The 17,181-nt window shown below is 42.0% G+C and overlaps 1 pseudogene; it reads right to left on the reverse strand.

The window, feature by feature from the left end:
- The window catches only part of LOC139471349 (metabotropic glutamate receptor 8-like), a 183,775-nt pseudogene that overhangs the window by 55,251 nt on the left and 111,343 nt on the right, over nucleotides 1-17,181 (reverse strand).

Here is a 17,181-nt window from a genome sequence, read left to right on the forward strand (position 1 = left end):
GGAAGAAGGGGCGAAATGGGCTGAATACTATGTTTCAAATAAGATGGCCAGAAACTATAGATCGGCACTAGCCAAGTTTAGATGTGGCGTGGCTCCCATTCGAGTGGAAACCGGTCGGTACGAAGGTGTACCTGTCCGGAATAGAAAATGTTTTCACTGTAATGACAGCGTAGAAGACGAGGTCCATGTTTTGCTTTACTGCGTATTATATGACGATATCAGGGCAACTCTTTTTAATGAATGTATTGCTAAATCTCATAATATTTAAATATCCCTGATATCGACAAACTTTGTTTAATTTTCAGTGACCCCAGTGTGTGTTTTATGCTTGCCAAAGTCTGCTTTTTAATTCTTAATCGTAGAAAGCATCTTTTATATGGATAACGTTTTACTATATCATCTTTATATCATTTATGTAAAAGATTTATGATAATTTGTCTCTCATAATTCTGTTGAATGGTTCTGTACATTTTATCTATGTCAAGCTGTACAAAGCTGTTTGATGTATGTACAGGAGTGAGACGTTAATAAACTATTGTCTGTCTACAGTGGGGATTACCAACTGGGATTAGCATCTTATGGATAACGTAAGTAAGTGTTTCAAGGCATATGGGTGTCATGGATCCAGGGTAATTAGCCTTTGGAATTGAATGAAAATGGCTGTCCCAAATCGATTGCTATGACAGTAACTTCAGAAGACATTTGCGTTTATCGATGTCATCACTATTCTTAAGACAAATACCTTAACACCATTTGACATCATGTCTTAAGTACAAAACAACTCTCTGTTGCTGTAAAAATTCATTTATGTTAACAAGTGTAACCAAGTGTCGATGATCAGTGTCTGCATGTGTTAAAAACTAACTTAGAATAACCGTCTTATCTCTTTTACTAAAAGACAACACTTTGAATGAAAAACCCCAAAAACCCCAACACATAACAATAACGTTTAAAATAAAGCTTAATAATGGGGGGGGGGGGGGGGGGGGGGGGGGGGGGGGGGGCACGGGTGGCCCAGTATTCTGAGGCGCCGCGATTCGCTGTGCAGAGTTGCGTCCCTTGGGCACGCCAGAAACCTATGATTGTGGGTTCGAATCACGGTTCGCCCCGATTATGTTTCTAGGTTTGTCGGCACCATACCCGTGCTCGTGGGTTTCACCGATGTGGTAAACGTCTGAGACCTGCATCACTTCGGGCTTTCCTCCCACATTAAGCTGACACGCCGTGATATAACTGGAATACTGTTAAAAGCGGCGTTAAACCAAACTCACTCACTCACTCACCTACTCTTAGTAACGGGGCACTGACCTCCTGGTACAGGTGACTGTATCTAATGAAAAGGTTATTTGATTTCCAATTAGAAGACAGAAAAACACCAATCTATCAATATCCTACAAACTCTCTGGGCAGATTTCATCAATTTGCCATGTGACAAATAACGAAATCATTTTACACTTTCTCTGGTTTTTGTGCATCGCAGTAAATTGGAACATCAATTTTAATCAAATATGGGTTACGATAAAGATTCCCCCAACTTTTTATATATAATGAAGGAGTTAGAGACACTTAACACCTCGATAGATTTCATAAAGATACAGAGTAGAATATAAACAATGCAGAATACTGGGATATGTTTTTGAAGGTTTCTTTAATGCTGACGTCCGAGTTAGTCTGTGGACTATAAATCCTCATAGAGGTTTCAGCGCATCAATCAGACACAGTGAACCCGTTGCCCGTGATGACTGAGGCATCGTCTAAAAAAACAGATAGATGCGGCTTTTTTTGATAGGTGTAATTGACTTATGTGGACGATGACGAATGGCCATTTAGACAGCTTTTTCCTCAGTCTATTGACCCAGGAAATCCCTGAGCGCGGCTACCCCGACGTCTCAAAGCCTGGTCGGGATGAAAGCCTTGACATGCTGTACGTTTAAATGTTTTGCTATTTAATGGCATACTTGGATGAGTGTGTTAGAGTGGCGTGTCTGTGTGTGGACAGCACTCTTTCAACTTAATCGTGCCAACCTGCACTGTGTAAACACGAGACATAAATGCTTTTTCTCCAAAAGGTCTCGTTCCATATATAGCCAGCCTGGAATTAAGTTAGTTCCAAACATAAACACCATCTTTCCTCATTTTAGGTGGACCGCCTCCGTGGTCTAGTGGTAGAGCGTCCGCCCGGAGAGCGGAAGGTCCGGGGTTCAATCCCCGGCCGCGTCATACCGAAAGACGTTAAAAGATGGTACTTGCTGTTACCCTGTCTGGCGCTCGGCATTGAGGGGCTAAAACAAGGACTGGTCGGCTCGGAGTCAGTATACTGTGTCTAGGGTATTCATGTTAAACTGCGCCATGGTATCTCAGTGAGCTAGCACTATAAATCGGCATCAGTCCGGACTATTTCAAGAACACACATACAGACATACGTGAATGCACGTCGCTATATAAGTGCAATAGTCTTGGCCGCGACGTTAAACCCCATTTCACCCCACCTCATTTGGGGTGTGGTTGTGAGTGATTTTGGTCGACCAGAATGAGCAGTTCTTCAGTGTCAGCTTGGGGAACGTTCCTAAAGTGGTGCAGGTCATTGATAGTTTCCACTTTGGTAAAACCCGCAAGCTTATCAAGGCTCATAATCGGGACGTATCCGTGCTCAGCGTGTGCTGACAGGAGTAAGGGAGGCAACTATGGTGGCGCTTTATAATTATATTTTTCGACTGGGCTACCCGTAAACCCTTTATTCACATACCAATACAGACATCTTATAGTTTATTCCGGACAAAAGAATGCAGGAATATTCGGTGTAATCAAACGTATGTAAATCAGTTAGTATCTGGAAAGAGTGAGTGAGTGAGTGAGTGAGTGAGTGGGCGCGGATGGGTGGGAGTTTGAGAATTGTGCAATACTTTAACTCATTGAGACATGAAGTGTCTCCTGTCCAATCCATGTTACCGATGAACGCTGACAACTGCTATTAATTAAGCCATTAACTCAGATCTGGCCACCTTCTGCCCATGACAGGTATTCGTAGTGCCGAAGTACTGTAGCACTTAGAACTTACAGAAGTAAGATGAAACTTAGAGTATTGCGTTTGATGTCGCGCATGGAAGCTTGCTACGCGTCTTATCGTGGGGGATTGGAGACGTTTAAGCATTATCGAGCAATTGCGTGACGAGGGACACTACGAATGGGTTTAAAACGTATGCTCATGGGGGAAATCGAACACGACTTTCTGCAGGTTGGGCGAACACCCTGACCACTGGGCTAACTCCCCTGTGGTCCCCCTAAGGGCAATGAGGTAAGACATCGTGCCTATTAAACGGTAACCAGCGTCACTGACATCTATAACACGATGTGACTTTACAGGTAAACAAATTGTATTTTGAATGACTAATCGTATTTGCTTGGACTGTCGATCGCTCTGGGCCTAGGCTCCACTTGAGGCATTTAATGCAATTATCCCGCTGTGATGTTAAAGAAACGTTTGTTTGTTGTCTGACGCCGCACTGGTCTACTCATGCCAAACGGCCTGTAAACAATCGAGGTTTGACGAGGCAATTCAGCGATGGACCAGAGCCAGTACTTGATCACTGCATGTTCCTGAAGTATGTCTATTTTACAAAGGCCACAGTCCCCGCTTGTTTCACTGACGTGTCACAGCGATACTGTCTGGTCATTTGGCTGAATCTTTTGTTGATATACCTCTGTGGCATCATGTCAACAAACGATTTCACTATTACTCAGTTCCGTCTGTGTGAGTCTCAGAACTTACTGCGACGTAAAACAACATTCAGCCATTAACCATCCTTGATTTGCAGCGACCACTTAAGATTTCATGCTTGCACATTATATTCTGAGGGGGCACGGGTGGCCTAGTCGTCTAAGGCGCCGCGATTCGCTGTGCAGAGTTGCGTCCCTTGGGCACGCCAGAAACCTATGATTGTGGATTCGAATCCCGGTTCGCCCCGATTATGTTTCTAGGTTTGTCGGCACCATACCCGTGCTCATGGGTTTCACCGATGTGGTAAACGTGTGAGACCTGCATCACTTCGGGCTTTCCTCCCACATCAAGCTGACACGCCGCGATATAACTGGAATACTGTTAAAAGCGGCGTTAAACCCAACTCACTCACTCACTATATTCTAATGTTTCCAAACCGAGATTCGTAAACAGAGTCAGCCATGTAAAATTGCATTGGATAGAGGATCTGCCCGGAAATGACGTCACAAAATGCGTTACAAGATGACCCTGCAGTGAAGGGATGACGGACTGGAGATAAGGAGAAAGTATGCTGCGTCCGACTGTATTCATGTTAAAACTGCGGCATGGTATCTCAGTGGGCTAGAAGTATAAAACTTGCATTAGTCTGGACTAGTACAAGCAGCCACATACCCACACACTCACACAACACACACAATACTCTTGAACCCAATGTCACCACACCTCAACTCAATTGGATTTAACGCCAATTTGAACTATATTGTACTACATTGCGATGTGGAATGTCGCACGAAGGCCTACAGCGCTGCAAGGTACAGACATTTACAAAAGCCATAGTAGGGCGAATTCCGGACTGAAATCCATTGCCCTCACATCCTGACAAGACCAAGGGACGCAACTCTGAATAGCAATTTGCGGTCTCTTAAACCACCGATGCCCCATGCGATAACATGATTAGCTGTTCTCCTTGATTAATCCTAAGAAGCAGATTTGTCCTGCACCTAATCCCATTGATAGGAGGTGATTAGTCCATGGACAATATTTCCTAAAAAGAATGTCGGAAGAACCGTTTCATCCAGCTCACAGGTCAAACTGATAAAGTGTTTATAGGTATTCACTGATGTCTGACTCTGATTAATCACGACACGTGCAAGAAGAACCTTTGTTCTCTGTACGGTTTCACATCATTCGGCTGTAAATATCAGATCGGTAGATGGACGGTGTACATACTCAATTCTCTATCATATTAAGTAAATAAGCCAGTGAACGCATTTGGTCTTGTTTGTGATACCTTGCCTGGGCCACGTGTGTATCTGTCTATGTATCTCATGCTTGTGGTAGAAGAAGAAGTCTTTATTTGTACCAAGGCCACTGGCCGATATACAATACAAACATTTGAAATAGTGTGGTACATGAGAAAAGGTAGTGTCAGGTACAAATTTACAGATTTACAGGCTTTTCATAATTACGTCTTCTTTCATAGCTGTAATACAGGTATTTACATAGTTTTCCAAGTAATTGTTTACACGAAGATGACTGTAGCGTTTTAAATTTATGCATATTTGGATTATTGCAAAATGTTGTTGGTAAATACAGATGGTAAGCATACCCAATAGGGGTATATGATGTGTGACTTCACCCAGAATGACCTGGGTCAATCAATTGGTTACAAGGACATAAGTAATTCTTCACAGCCATTGTGATATAGCTGCCTCGCTCACTCACTCACTCACTCACCCATCCACCCACGCACGCACGCACGCACGCACGTACTCACAGGTACATTACGTGGTTTTACATACACTTCTCAATTGCGTTTCTATCGTCTGGGTTTGAAAACAGCTTATAACACAACGAATATATTCTACACAAAAGAAGTTGAACAACACACTATTTTTTCATATAAGAAAATCTGGAATTCCTTAACTCGACAGATTAACTATAGTCATAAAAAAACGGGTGTTATAAAAAACGGCGCTATATTATTATATATCTCTTATATCACGGTGTGTCAACTTCATGTGTTTTCCGTCTAACGTTAGCCAGTCAGCTCCGGTATCAGATGGGAGGGTGTTTTGATGAAATATTCGCCTGCTGTGATTTCCAACGTAGGCGACATTTAATTATGATGTTCTGTTGATGTTCTAGTGTTTACCAAACTCCGTACAAAGAGACGCAGAACACGCTCAGCGCTGCCGTAGTGGGGTCAACAGTCAACTCGCACAGTAAACAATATTAGTCTTAAGTAACCAGCAATAACCTAATAGAACGCTGTTAATTTAATTGTGGGGAGATTGACTGGGCGAGGGAGGTTCGGCACAACATGGGGACCCCATCACCACCTCGAGTGCCCCGCAAATAAACATAAACCTGGACTGTTTGCTCTCATTAGCATGAGAGAGAGATGGGAGAGGGAGGGGTAGAAAGGGAGGGGCGGAGAAAGAGAGGGAGGGAGAGAGATATATATAGAGAAAGATGAGGGAGAGAGGGGGTTAGGAAGGGGGGAAGGGAAGGAGGGAGGGAAGGAGGAAGAGAGAGAGAGAGAGAGAGAGAGAGAGAGAGAGAGAGAGAGAGAGAGAGGGGAGAGATGAGAGGAGCGAGGGACGGAGAGGGGACGGGAAGGAGAAAGCGATATATATATAAAGCGAGGGACGGAGGGAGGGAAGGAGAGAGAAAGAGGGGAGGGAGGTAAGGAGAAGAGAGACAGGGGGGGGGGGGGAGAGGTAGAGAGAGAGGTGAGGTGAGGTGAAATGGGGTTTAACGTCGCGTCCAAGATTATTGTACTTATATAGCGACGTGCATGTACGTGTGTGTGTTTGTGTGGATGCTTTATAGTGCTGGCTCACTGAGATACCATGCCGCATTTTAACATGAATACCCCACTCAGACACAGTATACTGACTCCGAGCCGACCAGTCCTTGTTTTAGCCCCTTGATACCGAGCGCTAGACAGGGTAACAACAAGTACCATCTTTTAACGTCTTTTTGTATGACGTGGCCGGGAACGAACCCCGGACCTTTAGCTCTCCGGGCGGACGCTCTACCACTAGACCACGGAGTAGGTCGAGAGAGAGAGAGGTAAGGAGGGAGGGAGAGGGTGGGCGGGGGAGAGAGAGAGAGAGAGAGAGAGAGAGAGAGAGAGAGAGAGAGAGAGAGAGAGAGAGAGAGAGAGATCGAACTCCGGACCTTCTGCTCTCTGGGCGGGCGCTCTACCACTAGACAACTAGTTGTTGTTTTAGAGATTACCATTCTCCATTGCTCCCCTATTTAAACAATAGCAGCCAGCGTTCCCAGAATTCCCCATTCACGGAGGAACCTAGTGTTCACTACACGTATCGACGATGACAATATCGACCCCGTGGTTGGTGTCCGTGCTTCACTGTAGTGTTGTTTACGATGGTGTAAATCATTGAACTCCTTCACTAACTCGATATTATCTTTTGTCTTTTGCGTGAACTGAAAGAGATATTCGGACAATGTCGAAAAGTCATTTCAATTTTCTAAAAACAAATCGTTATTTCCACTGCAGAGCGAAGAATTCCCATGTATTGTTATCGTGTGTGGTTTAGTTGTTAGTTGCAGACTCGAATTGAAGAAAAACAGTGAAATAGATCATGCGGCCAGGAAATAGGATTTGCGATTTTTTAAAATGAAATCTAGTCTGTATCAACACACGAATCTACCATCATTATAGTGCAAGCGCGCTGAGATATATTTCGCGTAAAAAAAATTCCTATGGTCGTCTCTGTTGAAGTGACAAATTAAGTGACAAATCAAGTGACTAAACCATAAGCACTGGTCAGGTTATTATCTAGTATGCTTCAACTGTCACGTAAATCACAAGGTCAAATTACAACGCAAACAATGCACTGTAAATGTATATGTTTTACAGCTTCAATAATATGTACATGTTAAAATTGCAGAAGACAAACTTGAACACGTTGTTCCTTTGTGTGAGCCATTACTACAGTAGGACGGAACGGAATCAGAGAACATAATGTCCGCGCCTGCAAGAGTATTGCTTCACTCAAATGCGAGGTGAGGTGAAATGGGGTTTTACGTCGCGTCCATGATTATTGCACTTATATAGCGACATGCATGCACGTGTGTGTGTGTGTGTGTGTGTGTGTGTGTGTGTGTGTGTGTGTGGCTGCTTGTACTAGTCCGGACTGATGCCGATTAATAGAGTTAGCCCACTGAGATACCATGCTGCAGTTTAACATGAATACCCCACTCAGACAGTATACTGACTCCGACCAGTCCTTATTTTAAGCCCATTAATGGCGAGCGCAAGACAGGGTAACAGCAAGTATCATTTTTTAACGTCTTTGGCATGAGGCGGCCGGGGATCGAACCCCGGATCCTCCGCTCTCCGGGCGGATGCTCTACCACTAGACCAAGTAGGCGGTCTTCACCCAATGGGTCCTATCATGGACTGTGTTGTCAGAAGCTATTTAGATATAACTTCGTTGCAATAACCTCAAGATTCCACTTTTAGTCAGAAAAGGGGCGATGGGGTAGCCTAGTGGTTAAAGCGTTCGCTCGTCACGCTGAAGACCCGGGTTCAATTCCCGACATGGGTACAATGTGTGAAGCCGATTTCTGGTGTCTCCCGTCGTGATATTGCTGGAATATTGCTAAAAGCAGCATAAAACCATAGTCACTCACTCGCTATAGTCAGAAAATGTGTTTCTACGACAAGAAGATTCTGTGAGCGAAGTCAATTTCAATAGGGCACTCGGTTTAAGGTAACTCATTTTTGCGAATCAGTGTCACCTAATTACGTACAGAACACGGGAATCGTTCTGGAAACCAGATTAAGGTTTTCATCATTGAAGCCTGGATTAAGGATGGGGCTATTACGTCTCTGGTCGGCAATTGTGCAAGCGTTTCAAGAAGGGGCATATGTATTATTACAACTCCTATCAGTTGTGAGCAAGTCAAGTCAAGTCAATAGCTATAGGCTCTAGGCTACCTCATTTCTCCGGAATCATTTGTCCTCCAAAGCGTGCTCCGGATTTAAATATTTGTAATGATAAGCCCTGAAATTATGTGCTCTATTATCATATGTATTAATGTTCCCCCAAGAAATGTAACCGTTCCAGTCTTTTCAATCATTGGCTCCAAAATAATCTGTTCAAGAATGAAAAGCCTTGGAAAAATGTCCGCCCCACACCCTATGAAACAATACCATTGCCAGGGTATACCGTGTGCTTAAAAAAAGGCGATCCCCGGAATAATGTGCCTCTTTATCATCTGCTAAATGATCCTGTGATCAGGAAGTGCTATTATCCGGAGTAAAATGCACAAGAAAAAAATTCACCTTAATTCTTATGCCCCGACACAAAATGACCCGGAATAAAGCGCTGGATACAAGACGAGCCAGAATCATATACCCCGTTACAGTAGTACACGAAAACATGTGCCCCGATACACATGCCTCCTTATAATCATATGATCGAGAGTCATGTGCCCAGATACAGAATGATCCAGAACCACACGCCTCCTTATAATTATATGGTCGAGAGCCAGGTGCCCCGATACAGAATGATCCAGAACCACATGCCTCCTTATCACCATATGGTCGAGAGCCAGGTGCCCCGATACAGAATGATCCAGAACCACATGCCTCCTTATCACCATATGGTCGAGAGCAAGGTGCCAAGGTACAGAATGACCCAGACTCACATGCCTCGGTATAAGATAAGGTAAAGAGTTACGTATCCCCAAACAGAATGACCCAGAATCATGTGCCCGATGCAAAATTACCAGGAACCACATAACATGATCAGAAATGCCCCGCATTCATGAGAACCAAAACAAAAAAAACAAGAATCATGTGACCCGATAAAAAAAGACCCGGAATCATGTGATCCTGATTCTAAAAAAAGGTTTTGAGACTGAAAAGTAAAATACCAACACTAAAAAATCTGATATTCCTAATTCCCCCCTTCCCCTGAATAACGAGTACAGGCATGGTTGGCCACAGAAAATTGACCATTAATTTCATCTGTTGTCTTGGTGGTAAACCACGTACTAGAATTACGAGGTAACACTCGGCCGGACATTATGCATACATAGGACATATTGACATCTGATGCCAGGGCATTCTTATCCCCGCAATGTTTAATCTTTGGAAGTTTGTATGCCAGCTCATTTTCACATATTCTAATAGAATCTCCACATTTGAATGGAAAATACATTGATACCGTTTATGGCAATAATAAAACATGTTTTCCTAAGTCCGAATTTCGACATGTGCCCATTCAGTCTGTCTAGGTGATATCCTTTCTCTTTCATCTTCCCTTAAAGGCTGGCTATACCCGAGGCAATAACTCATATTACATTCAACAATAAAAAAAAATATCGATGAGAAAATCTTGGAACAATCCAAGAATGTGAACGAACGACGTAAAAATAACCCGTTTTAGACTGGTAAATGTTATGGAGACATAACCGCCGTCTTTGTCACAGAGAACTAAAGAATTGCATGGCTGTTGAATACTTAGTAAGTTGATAAATTGAGATTATTTCTTGAGAGTGCTTGTCATACCGGTTTTATGAAACTCGTGTCAGAACTTTGTATTTACTTTCAGATCGAGTTAATGTTCGTAAAATAATATCATACACACGCATGTGCATTAAATATTCTCTTAATAAGCCTCGTTGTTATTAGTTGTGAGTGAGTATGTTGTAGTTTCTTCTACTCGGAAACAGTATCAACATGACGTCAACAGATATAGTGCCACGACTCTGTAGCTCACGTAGCTTTGCAGACCATTGTGACGTCATTGGTTACCATGACATCACAATCAAATGACATCACAAATGACCCCGCTACTGAAGCTGTGCGCAGTACTTTTTACACTTGAGACACTGCTTATTACTGTCTACAAACTCCAAAAATTGGAAGAATGATGGTGGATGATAAATAAAATCTCACCCTCGTGTCTTTTTATATCAAAAGACACTCGGGTGAGATTCTCAAATTATCATCACAAGTGAACATACAGCTTTCTCAATCAGATTACATGTAGATGTCTACAGGGGAAGTTTGAGCAGAAACATTTCACGTTTTTTCAATTTAGTAAGCGAGGTAGCAGCTTCAGCTTTGAGTATCGACGAAGGTCGAAGTTTAAAATATCTAAAAAACACGGAACATTTTATGTGGATTCCCAGCAAGTGAACAACACTGCAACACATAACGGCCATAGTTGAACGTCTTGGAGATATTGGGGTGACATCATTTGTGGGAACCAACATATGACGTTTCAACTTCACTGAACCAGTTGTTTCTGAGAAGATGTGTTTACAGTGCGATGAAATGCATTTCGAGAGAAAATGTTATTTATCGCGAATAAAAGAACATATGTGTTCACTACAAACTACAAGTATACCAAATTTCATGACATTATGAACGAAAATGTCTGAGAAATGGTCTTAAAAAGCTTGTTCAATATAACTACTGCCGCGGCCACATTGAAAAACGTCTTGAACGAACTGGGGTGTCATCATTGGTGGGAACACGTATGTGATGTATCAGCTTCATTGGTCCAGCGTTTCATGAGAGGATGTGTACGACGGAACACGGGGAAACCGGCTATGACATGAGATCACTTGAGTTACAGTCAATTTCTGCATTTACATGAGCGGGTAGCTTTTTACATCACATTTACATGAGTGGGTAGCTTTTTACATCACATTTACATTAGTGGGTATGTCTTTACATCGCATTTACATGAGTGAGTAGCTTTTTACATCGCTTTTACATGAGCAGGTAGCGCTTTTTACATCGCATTTACATGAGTGTGTAGCTTTTTACATCACATTCACATAAGTGAGTAGCTTCTTACACCGCATTTACATAAGTGGGTAGCTTTTTACATCTCATTTACATGTGTGGATAGCTTTTTACATCGTATTTAGATGATCAGGTAGCGTTTTACATCACATTTACGTGAGTGGGTAGCTTTTTACATCGTATTTAGATGATCAGGTAGCGTTTTACATCGCATTTACATGAGTTGGTAGCTTTTTACATCGCATTCACGTCGCATCGCAGCAATGACGCCGAAGTACTTTTTGCATATGTACCGAATTTGGGATTAGACCCTGGATTTGGGGCCTGATAAATAACATTAATGACAAAACAGGTCGGCAAAGATATATCTAAAAAAGAAAAAAAATGAACGGAATCATTCGTCATGTACGCCAGTCCCTGTCCCCAAACCCACTGCATTATGCACGTGTTTATTACGGCGGCCCATAAGGGACATGGAGTCTGTTTTTCCATATTTTGATATTTCACTTACTTTAATCGTAACCTCTTGCAAATTAACACGATTTGTCTTACAAATATGTGATAAATCATGTGTAAAGAAGATATTGAATCGCTGAAAAACGAAACGAAAATGTCAAAAACTAAATTGAAAATGTCAAAAACACAAAACGAAAATGTCAAAAACTAAAATGAAAATACAGAAAACTATTTCCACCGCAGTGATATATATAATATTTCCACCGCGGTCAAAACTATTTACACCGCGGTGGAAATAGTTTTCTGTGTATTCATTTTAGTTTTTGACATTTTCGTTTTGTGTTTTTGACATTTTCATTTTAGTTTTTGACCTTTTCGTTTTGGTTTTGGACATTTCCATTTTAGTTTTTGACATTTTCACTGCACATTTCAGCGACTCAATAGCTACTTAAAAGTACATTGTCCATGTTTTCGGATGTTTTTATACATGATTTATCACATATTTGTATGGCAAATTGTGATAATTTGCAAAAGGTTACGATAAAAGTAAGTTAAACATCAAAATATTGAAAAACAGATTCCATGTCCCTTATGGGCCACTGTAGTTTATAGTGAGGCAAAGATGAAGCACACCGCCAAGTGGTCGTCTCATCCATTTGACTGTGTCAATACAGTGACTGGGTATAAGAAGGAGAAGATCGATACAATGAAGACATTTAAGAAAGTAATCGATGATATTCCGTTGCCGCGAGGCACCAGGAGGAACGCAATTTAAAACGAGGTAAATATACACTGAAACCTCTTTATTCCAGAGGTTATCCCAGTGAGATTATCCGGATTAATACATGACCGGAATAACGATCCTTGGATTATTTTTGTTTTGTGTGTGTTTGTGACGGGTGCCACCGGCGGGACAGGATACGCTCACCTTTTCGCGAACACCTGGTATCATCACTATTTGATAGTGATTCATAAACACATACTATGATATAGTCGGAATCGTACAATGGATACTGCATTTAGTAGAGATTTCATATGAATATGGTTTTGTCGCTTTTATTTGACTGTCAATGCTTGCGATGAATTGCTTGCTATTAGTTTTGGACGTGTGAGTTTCGTTGAAATGCGCTGGGTTACGTTGTCTTGGCCAGTCTGTATTGATACATAACATAAATTTGGAAAGGAATTTTCATGTTCCAGACCATTTGTTGTATAAATGCTGTATATATGCTTATAACGAACTACGGTTATTACGAACTAAAATAAGTGGTCCCTTCGTGTTCGCTATAACCGTAGTTAACTGTACTTCCATGTCCTGATAGTTGTGATTTCTCTGGGGACGGTGGGGTAGCCTAGTGGTTAAAGCGTTACGGCGAAAACCCGCGTTCGATTTCCCGACATGGTTACAATGTTTGAAGCCCATTTCTGGTGCCCCCCACCCCAACCACCATTCACCAAATGTTGGTGGCCTGATATTCGACAAACTGTGCGTCAAAATGCAGCCATTGTCGATTTGCAATGTCTTAAATCACATTGTTTTGCTCCACATTGTGTACGTAAATTCAACAATTTCGGTGACGGCAGTATCATAGTGCGGGGGCCATATCCTACACCACGAGATCTGACTTGGTTGTTCTTCAGGGAAATTTGACAGCAAATCGCTACATGAATCAAATTCTTCAACCTCACCTTCTTCCAATCATTGACCACTAGAGGGAGCTGTTTCAAAAGGACAACGCTCCACCGTACACAGCTCGTGTCACGGTAGACTACCTTCATAATACCAACATCAACGTCTTGCCCTGGCCATCGAGATCTCCAGATCTCAACCCAATCGAACACTTCTGGGATGAACTCAATCGGCGTGTACGTCAACGCCAGAACACGCTGCAGACGCTCACACAACTGGCCACCGCGTTACAAGCAGAATGGCGCAGAATTCCGCAGGACAGAATTCGTACATTTATCCAGTCAGTGCCGAGAAGATGCAGACCCGTGATTGCTCCCCGGTGCGGTCACAGCGCAACCTTGTAGCCTTATGTGACATGACAATGAACAGTTTTCAATGCCTTTGTACAACGACAACATGTGACTATCGAGCTCCAAAGTTTCATATTTGTATCTATGATATTAAATTAAATATCTCGACTTTATCAGGGACAATAAATTTACTAAAAATCTCCCTGTGCGTTTCTTATTTTGAAGAGTGTATACTAAATTTGAGATTCAGTCCCGAAATAAAAAAATGGATAATGTCAAATAAATAATGATTAATAAAAGAACTCTCAAGGTTGTCCGAACCCTTAAAGATGTTGCTGTACGTTGCTGGGGATGAGGATGCGTGTTGTATCACGGGTGGCTACCTACCTCTAGCGTTGACCTTCTGCAGAAGTCTGTCCACGATGGTGTCGTAAGCCTCGCCACTGGCCACGCCCGAGTCCTTCAGCAGTTTCTCTGTGGTGGCCAGACAGATCCCGTTCTCTTTCAGCAGCTTCTCCACCTCGTTAAAACCCTGCAACAAACCACAACTCCAGGTAAGGCCGCGCAAACACGCTACCACACTAACAGGGTAAAAAGTATAGGATGTATAACGTTCATTCTAGCCCGTTTCACTGAACGATTGAAAGCGGCGACAGGTTTTTTTATTCTGCGATGAAGTATACGTGTTGAGTTATAAGGGACTGATGTCCTGACACTGTTCCAATCCCTCTCCTACACACGCACGCACGCACACACAAACACAAACACACACAAACACACAAAGTAACATTGTTATATTTAATCCTGTCAAACACGCAAGATCATCCATATTTGGCAAGATGTTGTCAACCGTCTCTCCTGCCGCAGGTGGTGTCCCCCGCCGTGATATTGCTGGAATATTGCTAAAAGCGGCGTAAAACCATACTCACTCACTCACTCCTGCCGCAGGGTGATCCCGAATATATACAAACCACAGTGGCCGTGCCACATCTGCCACAAAATTGTTCGAGCCGGGTGCCCAACCAACCATGTCTGTTTTTGGCCACAGGGATGAACAATCAAAGGCACAGGTATCACAGACATCACAGGCTGACGAGACAGAGCTCGAATATTACGGACTGCAGCGTTAAAACAACCATCCTCATCATCTCCATCTTTATCACGTCTTTAAATCTCGTTAATTTACAATATCACGGCGCGGGACACCCGAAAAGGGCTTTATACGTTGTACATTGGAAAATCGAGCTTGGGCATGATGAGCGAACACTTTTACCGCTAGGCCACTCTAAAAAAATCCCAATGCATTCGGACACATAAACATATGCGTAGCTTCTTTATTTTACACACCTGACACCAATCACGATATACGCTCATCCCGACTGTTAGAACTAAATACGAGTGGAAGCAACACAAAGTTTTAATCCCTGTCCAATGAGCCTATATGCTTGTCCAAGTTCTCTCCAAGAAAACACTAATATAAACTGACAAAATGCTTAATAAAAATTGGCACATAAAATAAATGGCGAAATGCTTCAATAAAACCTTTAATTATAAGTGACATGCAAGAAAGTAACTGAAACGAGTTAATCAAAAAATTAAATGCAAGTGACATACGAGTAAAGGAGTGAAGCAGGTTAATAAAATCTGTAAATACAAGTGGCGTGCAAATAACGGACTTTTGTATAAAACACAAAGAAAGCACTGACACGTGAATCTAATCCTTAAATACACGTGACAAACAAAGCAACAGCCATTTCAAAACCTAATCTAGCAAATGAGAACATTAAAAAACAGTTTGTAAAATCCTGTACATTTGTTTTGATAAATCAATCACATTTTCGGAAAAAAGCCAACACTTTTCAAGCGTATATACATGCAAACAAGACACATCAGTCTTAACGCGCCACGTATGTGTACATATCCAGTCGATCACTATTACGTGTGGATGCAGAGGTGATACACTCCTGCCCAAAACAAACGTCACCTCGATCGCTACTGGGACGCCTTCATTCTGCGCGATTGTTTGAACGTTGTTTTGACTACTATCATTCACACAAACGTCCAAATGCAGCGATCACTCCCGCTTTCGGTCGCGACATTCGTGCTGTGGTCTAGCCCGGAGACGTTTCTTTTGACAGGTGTGTAAATGTTGTGATACTATTTTCTAGAATTTAATCGTCTTGTTCAAAGTTTAAATTTGAAGAATGGGAAGGCGCAGATATTCAGGATTGTTTATTGCCCCAGAAACGTGAAAGTGCCTTAAACACGTTTCATGTTCCGAGATTCCCCAGTAATTTCTTCAGCCCATGAATACGTCGTTCCTTTCAAATTATTTGGCGTTTTTTTTAACAGCATTTCTAAAATACTTTAAACGGAAAATTAAACTTAAAGGCTCCTAGTTATTGACACTTTAACTTGTTTCAAGTGAACGCAATCTCGTATTTCAAACATCATTCAAAATAAATAAACACTTGCACATTTCCTTTCACAGTAAATAAACACAAAGTTTATTAAAATACGAATCGATAACAGATGCGAGAAAGGTCGTAGTTTTATATTAGAAAAGTGAAGCCGTACCACATTAACTAGACCTTGACCTTTGACCGTGTCGACAAAGCTCTCTTGTGACGGTGGGTTTTAAATTGGGTTGAACACCGCGAAGGTTGGCGGGAAACATAAATCATGGCTTTGAAGGAAACGAAACGAAATTCCACTTTTGATTAAATGATATAAATCTTTAGTGCGTAAGGGAATGCCTGACGGCTGAATAGGCGATGTTATTGCTGCAATCGATGTCGTTCCCGGAGTCGGTTCTCAATACCTTGTAATTAAGTGCTCAGGAATATATAACTGTTGATTTCATGCTAAGGCGCATGTGCATTAACGGGGCGAAAGAAAGACAATAGTTGTTACCATCAGGATTTGCTGCCAAGCAAATATGAAACGGAAACATATAGCCTACCGCTGTCACTGTGTTAACGAAGGGGTAATCAAACTTTTAATTTCGGCATGTAGTTTGTATTATGTTTGACTTCAAAGAAAATCTTTGTGGGGTTGCTGTTGAATTGGGAATAAACGAATACAAAGGTTCCACTGTTAAAGACCGCTTTTATTGTTATGAGACAGTGTTAGATACTTAAACCATTATATACATAACTAATTTAATCATTTCGTTCAATTGGGTTTAATTTGATAATTAACTTATCGCCAGAGATCTAATCGTAAT

This window comes from Haliotis cracherodii, unplaced genomic scaffold (genome assembly GCF_022045235.1).
Source record: "Haliotis cracherodii isolate W230 unplaced genomic scaffold, xgHalCrac1.p SCAF_22, whole genome shotgun sequence".
NCBI lineage: Eukaryota > Metazoa > Mollusca > Gastropoda > Lepetellida > Haliotidae > Haliotis > Haliotis cracherodii.